Source organism: Triticum aestivum, chromosome 2A (assembly GCF_018294505.1).
Source record: "Triticum aestivum cultivar Chinese Spring chromosome 2A, IWGSC CS RefSeq v2.1, whole genome shotgun sequence".
NCBI lineage: Eukaryota > Viridiplantae > Streptophyta > Magnoliopsida > Poales > Poaceae > Triticum > Triticum aestivum.
The window spans coordinates 271,638,781-271,646,479 of NC_057797.1; positions in this window are offsets into that span (position 1 = coordinate 271,638,781).

Below are 7,699 nucleotides of genomic sequence, written 5' to 3' on the forward strand. Positions count from 1 at the left end.
TGGAGGTAATACCCTACGTCCTGCTTGATTGTTCTTGACGATATGAGTATTACAAGAGTTGGTCTACCACGAGATCTTAGAGGCTAAACCCTAGAAGCTAGCCTAGTATGTCGTCCTACGAACTAAACCCTCCGGTTTATATAGACACCGGAGGGAGCTAGGGTTACACAAGGTCGGTTACAAGGGAGGAGATATACATATCCGTATTTCCTAGCTTGCCTTCCACGCCAAGTAGAGTCCCATCCGGACAAGAGACGAAGTCTTCAATCTTGTATCTTCATAGTCCAACAGTCCGGCCAAAGGATATAGTCCGGCTTTCTAGAGACCCCCTAATCCAGGACTCCCTCACCCCCCTAGATCACCAGATATCGCCTAATCCTTCTCTCTACTGCTTGCATAAGAGCAGTGTAGCATGTTACTGCTTTCGGTTAATCCTATTCTGGTGCATAGTCTATCATTGTTGCTACAGTTGTTACCCTTACCTGCAATCCTAAATGCTTAGTATAGGATGCTAGTATTCCATCAGTGGCCCTAGATTCTTGTCCGTCTGCCATGCTATACTATCGGGCCATGATCACTTGGGAGGTGATCACGGGTATATACTTATATACGTCATATGTGATACATGTGGTGACTAAAGTAGGGTCGGCTCGTAGAGTACCCGCAAGTGATTCCGATGTGGGGGCTGAAGGGGCAGGTGGTTCCATCCAAGTAGTGGTGGGCCTGGGTTCCCGACGGCCCCCGACTGTTACTTTGTAGCGCAGCAACCGGGCAGGTTGAGACCATCTAGGAGAGAGGTGGGTCTGGCCCTGGTTGGCGTTCACAGTTACTTCAAAATAACACACTTAACGAGATATTTGTATTTGATATGAGTCTGGCCACTGGCCTAGACGCACTAACGAACTACTCGTGAACAGTTATGGGCACTCAATGTCGTGGTATCAGCTGAAGCCTTCGTTACGTCAGCGACTAAACGACGCGCGCCGGATTGGACCGTAAGCCCGCGCTTGTATTAAGGGGTGTCGGTATCAAAACCGGCGGATCTCGGGTAGGGGTCCCAAACTGTGCGTCTAAGGTGGATGGTAACAGGAGGTAGGGGACACGATGTTTTACCCAGGTTCGGCCCCTCTTGATGGAGGTAAAACCCTACGTCCTGCTTGATTTATTCTTGATGATATGAGTGTTACAAGAGTTGATATACCACGAGATCGGAGAGGCTAAACCCTAGAAGCTAGACTATAGTATGATTGTATGTTGTCCTACGGACTAAAACCCTCCGGTTTATATAGACACCGGAAGGGGCTAGGGTTACACAAGGTCGGTTACAAAGGAGGAGATATACATATCCGTATTGCCTAGCTTGCCTTCCACGCCAAGTAGAGTCCCATCCGGACACGAGACGAAGTCTTCAATCTTGTATCTTCATAGTCCAACAGTCCGGCCAAAGGATATAGTCCGGCTTTCCGGAGACCCCCTAATCCAGGACTCCCTCACCCCCCCTAGATCACCATATATCGCCTAATCCTTCTCTCTACTGCTTGCATAAGAGCAGTGTAGCATGTTACTGCTTTCGGTTAATCCTATTCTGCTGCATAGCCTATCATTGTTGCTACAGTTGTTACCCTTACCTGCAATCCTAAATGCTTATTATAGGATGCTAGTATTCCATCAGCGGCCCTACATTCTTGTCCGTCCGCCATGCTATGCTATCGGGCCATGATCACTTGGGAGGTGATCACAGGTATATACTTATATACGTCATATGTGATACATGTGGTGACTAAAGTAGGGTCGGCTCGTAGAGTACCCGCAAGTGATTCCGATGTGGGGGCTGAAGGGGCAGGTGGTTCCATCCAAGTAGTGGTGGGCCTAGGTTCCCGACGGCCCCCGACTGTTACTTTGTGGCGCAGCGACCGGGGAGGTTGAGACCATCTAGGAGAGAGGTGGGCCTGGCCCTGGTTGGCGTTCACAGTTACTTCAAAATAACACACTTAACGAGATATTGGTATTTGATATGAGTCTGGCCACTGGCCTAGACACACTAACCAACTACTCGAGAACAGTTATGGGCACTCAACGTCGTGGTACTAGCCGAAGCCTTCATTACGTCATCGACTGAACGACGCGCGCCGGATTGGACCGTAAGCCTACGCTTGTATTAAGGGGTGTCGGTGTCAAAACCGGCGGATCTCGGGTAGGGGTCCCGAACTGTGTGTCTAAGGTGGATGGTAACATGAGGTAGGGGACATGATGTTTTACCTAGGTTCGGGCCCTCTTGATGGAGGTAAAACCCTACGTCCTGCTTGATTTATTCTTGATGATATGAGTGTTACAATAGTTGATATACCACGAGATCGGAGAGGCTAAACCCTAGAAGCTAGCCTATAGTATGATTGTATGTTGTCCTACGGACTAAAACCCTCCGGTTTATATAGACACAGGAAGGGGCTAGGGTTACACAAGGTCGGTTACAAAGGAGGAGATATACATATCCGTATTTCCTAGCTTGCCTTCCACGCCAAGTAGAGTCCCATCCGAACACGAGACGAAGTCTTCAATCTTGTATCTTCATAGTCCAACAGTCCGGCCAAAGGATATAATCCGGCTGTCCGGATACCCCCTAATCCAGGACTCCCTCAGTAGCCCCTGAACCAGGCTTCAATGACGATGAGTCCGGCGCGCGGTGTTGTCTTCGGCATTGCAAGGCGGGTTCCTCCTCCGAATACACCGCGGAAGAATATGAATACAAGGATAGTGTCCGACCCTGCAAAATATGTTCCACATACCATCGTAGAGAGAATAATATTTCCACAAATCTAGTCTGCTGACACGTTTTGGCAACATGACATCATGCCATGGCCCGGTGATTATTCGAACCATTTCCTTTAACTAGCCCTGCACATAACGCGAGGTAGTTTCTTGACACGTGTTGTCAAAGTAGAGATCGTTTCCCCCTTATTACGGGATTCTAATCAATAGGGGTGTGGGTAACCCAACCGTGCCATCAATCACGGTGCTTGGGGGATAAGCGAGTTTTACTAGGCTAGTGGGGGCTCATAGTTTCGGCCGCCCTTATAAAGGGATAAGGTTTAACATTTTTCTACCCACGCTTCTTCCTCCTTGCTAATCCGTTCTTGCGCACTCGAGCTCCAATGCCCAAGTCCACATCCTTCCCCTCAACCTTCTCCAAACATGTCCGGAGCGGGAGGCAAATGGATGGCTTCCTCCGTTATGGAGGGACACATCAAGAAGCTGCGTGGAGCCGGATACTTAGCCGCGAATATCGCGCACCGGCTGCCCGCTGCGGGGCAGATCGTTCCTACCCCGGAACCCCATGAGAGGGTAGTCTTCCTCCACCACTTTCTTCGCGGACTGGGGTTTACCCTCCATCCATTCGTCCGCAGTCTCATGTTCTACTATGGGCTGGACTTCCATCATCTGGCCCCGAACTTCATCCTCAACATTTCGGCGTTCATCGTCGTGTGTGAGGCTTTCATCCGCATCCGGCCCCACTTTGGCCTGTGGCTGAAAACCTTCAATATCAAGCCGAAGGTGGTGGGGGGCCAAAAAGCAGAATGCGGCGGAGCCATGGTGGGCAAGATGCCCAATGTTATATGCCTTGAAGGCTCCTTCATGGAGACCATAAAGGGGTGGCAATCGGCATGGTCCTACATCACCGAGCCGCGTGACACCAACTGGGTGGCTGCCCCCGAGTTTTGATCCGGAATCCCCACGCGGCTCACCTCCTGGAAAGAGATAGGTCTGTCTTGGGGTTCGTCGATGGAGCTGGACGGACTCCAGAAATGTATCCAGAATATGGCAAGCAAGAAGCTCAAGCTTGTCAACATAGTCCAAGTCATGCTCATCCGCCGGATTCTCCCGTGTCAATAACGGGATTTCAACTTGTGGGAGTTCGACCTGGCCCAGCACCAGACTCTGAGCAAGCTCTTCGACACGACGCACAAGGACGTCTGGAGGGTGCTGTTTAAGGGCGTCGAGGCCCCTCCCTCTCTCACCGAGGACCACGGGCTAAGCGTGATGCGCCTAGCACATTCGGTGAGTTCTACACATCCGGTAGGATATTTATTTCCCCTAGCTTAACCATGCGCGGGGTCTGACCTCCATGCCTTTGGCAAGACTGGGTGGAGACGTCGGGGCAGATTCACTGTCCGACCCCTCTGCCCAAAGACAATGCGGACGCTCTCCTGACGGAGATGCTGACTCCGGCTCCTTACAAGGTGCCGGAGAAGACCAAGAAGGCCAAGGGAACCCGAAAGAGTTCCCGACGCCAAGTGTTATCGGACTCATCGTCTGATAACTCTGCGATGCACTCCACTGAAGACGAGGAGGAAGATGAAGATGCTCCCCCTCAAGTTGGGGGAGACAAGAAAAGGAAGGCCGCCCCAACTGCGGCGGGGGGGGGGGGGGGCGAAGGGTCCAAGAAGGGATGGACTCTCCTTCCGGACTACTCCACCACCGCCGCCGAAGGCGAAGACGAGTGGCTGCTCAGGGCCAAGCCCCTAGCAAAGTCATAAGTATTCGGATGCCAGAGTAACTCATAGCATACCTTTGTCGCACTGCTTCTCCTAACGCCGAATTATGATTATGCAGCGCCATGAGCCATTATCGACGTATCTTCGTCGGACGGCTCCCTGGGCTCGTCGGATATGGATAGCGATCCACTTCCGACCGCCACCTCTCCTTGCCCTACGAACATGCCGAGGTATTGTCTCAGGAGGCACCGGGTCGAGGGGAGACAGTCCGGGAGGCGCCTCAAGGCGACCTTCCGGATTCCGGGAGCAGAGGGAGCAAAGCCCCCGAGGGCTCCAAGTTCGTCCCTCAGCCGAACACTACGCCGGAACCTCCAGTGGTTCCGGACTCGGGTAGGCGGCCTCCTTCCAAAAGGGCAAGACGCCTGTGCCGGTGACCTCTGTCCATCCAGAGGCACCGGACAATCTGCTGGGAGCGCTTCGTAGCGCTTCCATCGATGAAGAGCACCGCACTATTATGAATGCGGTGGTCCAGAAGATTCAGTCCGCCAAGACACTACAAGTATACCCTCTATAAAGCAACACATAGTCTACAACGTTTTCACTATAGGTTGCAAAATTTACAAGAGATACGCATATAAGCGTTGCAGCGTATGCATTGTAGACTTGCAGCTCATGGCCATAGTATCGTATGTAGATTGCAACAGATCTTATATTATTGTCATGTATGTGTTGCAAATAATATTTATTATAAGACGGTAAATATACATAATTAAAATAAATTTTATTAGACACACATGTACACATAAGGAATGTGCCACGAAAATATGCACAAACCATACGAGCAAAAACAAAATCGCATGTACTCCCTTCCTTTTAGTCTCTAAGTCCAGATTAGTGGCGGAGGCACAGGGTGGGCCATGCTCCACCCTAGAATTTTGGCCCGACTAGAATACCACATAGGAGGTAGGCCAGAGGTGTCGCGCGCGACAGGAGCTCCTATCTAGTGCGGTGCGCGCTGGCGAACGCACAACGTCCCTTCACCCGGCGCTCCACTTTGTGCCGGCCCATTTTCGGGGCTGGGCGTCCCCAGTTTTTCTCATTTTTCATTTTTTATATTTTTATTTTATTCTACTTTAGAATAATCCGGAACTAAAAAAAGGTTCAAAAATTCCAAAAATTGTAATTTTGAGAAAACGATTCTAGAAATCATAAAATGTTCAGGGCTCAAAAAATACGTGTGGTTTTCAATAAATGTTCACATATTTTAAAATTGCTCATAAGTTTCAAAAAATGTTTGCAAATATTTTAAAGACGTTAAAAAATTCAAACAATGTTCATGGATTTCTTAAAAATGTTCGTGTATTAAAAAAATGTTCATGAATTCATAGAAAAATGTTTTGGAAAATAAAAAAATGTTCACGTATTCATAAAATGTTTGTGAATTATAAAATATTCACGAATCCAAAAATGTTCAAGATATTTTTAAAATGTTGAAATGTCAAAGAAGGTTCAAATTTTTCTAAAATTATTTTCAAATTTCAAAAATTACGGATTCAAAAATATTTACTAATTCTAAAACATGCTCATGATTTCGAGAAAATGTTTGCGAATTTGTAAAAAGAAATATTCATGAATTTGTGACACGTTCATGATTTTTAAAACATTTCATGACCTATAATTATGTTCAAGAATTCAAAAAAGTTCATAAAATAAAAAAGGAAAAAACTGGGGCTTTTTGAAGTAAATTTTAAAAGAAAACTAAAAAGAAAGAAAAGAGAAAACTAAAATTAAAAAGGTGAAAAAACAAGAATAAAAATGAAAAATAAAAACCAGTCTGGAAATGTTCTAGAATCTTCCCAAAACCAAAAAACGAGGTAGTTGGGCCGGCCGAATCATACACAACGGGAAGAGGGTTGCGAAATTGCTTGGATCCACCATGCGCGAGACCTGATAAAAAAAGACACGCGAGACCAGACAGCCTCGCTGCTGTGTCTGGTTGGAGGCGTGACCTCACCGGTTCCCTATTTTTTCTCTCCCATCTATATCCATGAAAAAAAAATATTGTGGCCATAAACTTACGTTAACACACACATTCGAAGTTTGCCGGTGTTGAATTTTTCACAATTTCGCACGGTAGGGAAATATTACGACGTCACAAAATAATGAGGCATGGAGAAAATAAGAATGATTTTATACTAATACATTAATGTTATTAAAACACACATATATGATTAAGTTTGCACGTAGAATTTGCTCGAACCTACACCAAAGCTGGGGAGGTTTGCAGGAATTCGGACTCGTGCTATTGTACACGGTCCCACCAAACCCCTCTCTGGCACAAACCGCTCTCGAAACTGTGCCCGCACATCGATGTCGGTCAAACACTACAGAGCGGGCGCAACTCGACGACCTTGATGCTGGTTAGTGCGCCCAGACAAGACGGCAGGGCGGCGCCGCTTCAACGTGGATGCGGCAATCGAGAAGACTACTCAAGTCATTGTGCGGCATTGAAGCAACATCACTCCACCTGCTCGAGCTAATTATGCAGGGCTCCGACGTCGAACAACCCCGTCTCGTGTCCTCTATGGTCCTCTCCCCACAGCCATAGGATCCGGTCCGATCCTCTCCCAGACCAGTGGGATGGGAAAGTCAAGCTCTTCTGCATGTTTCTCGGCGCCGGCGGAGGGATCTTCCTTCAGATCGTGGTGCCGCAGCGCGTGATATTTTCGCTCGTCGTCCTCCTCTAACGCCGTCGAAGGAGGAGGTCATGCTCTCTTTGGATGACGAAGTGCGGTAGTAGCCGCCCCTCCTTGCTCAGGCTGCCACAACGGATGAGGAGTTCTCAGCGACAATCACGCTCCCTCTGTGACTGCAGTTCGGCGCCACCCTCGCTGCCTCATCACTACCATCGTCCCATGTCGATGCTTGTTCGCCATGAAGTGGGCACCATACCTGGCGGTCACGAAAGTGCATTATCTTGGACGTCGTCACGGGGGAACGTCAACGCAGTGCCCTGATGGTAGTTGAGTTAGCCAAGTGGTGGGAGCAGTGTAACGCACAGTGCCATGTCATGTTCGCGATGTCGGACGTCGCGCCGGACTAGGTCCTTGCAAATAAGGCGCTGGCTGAGGCCTACGCCATGTACTGTTTCAAGACCACTACATATATGTTCGCGCGGTGTCGGCGCCGCCTCAATGACCAATTGG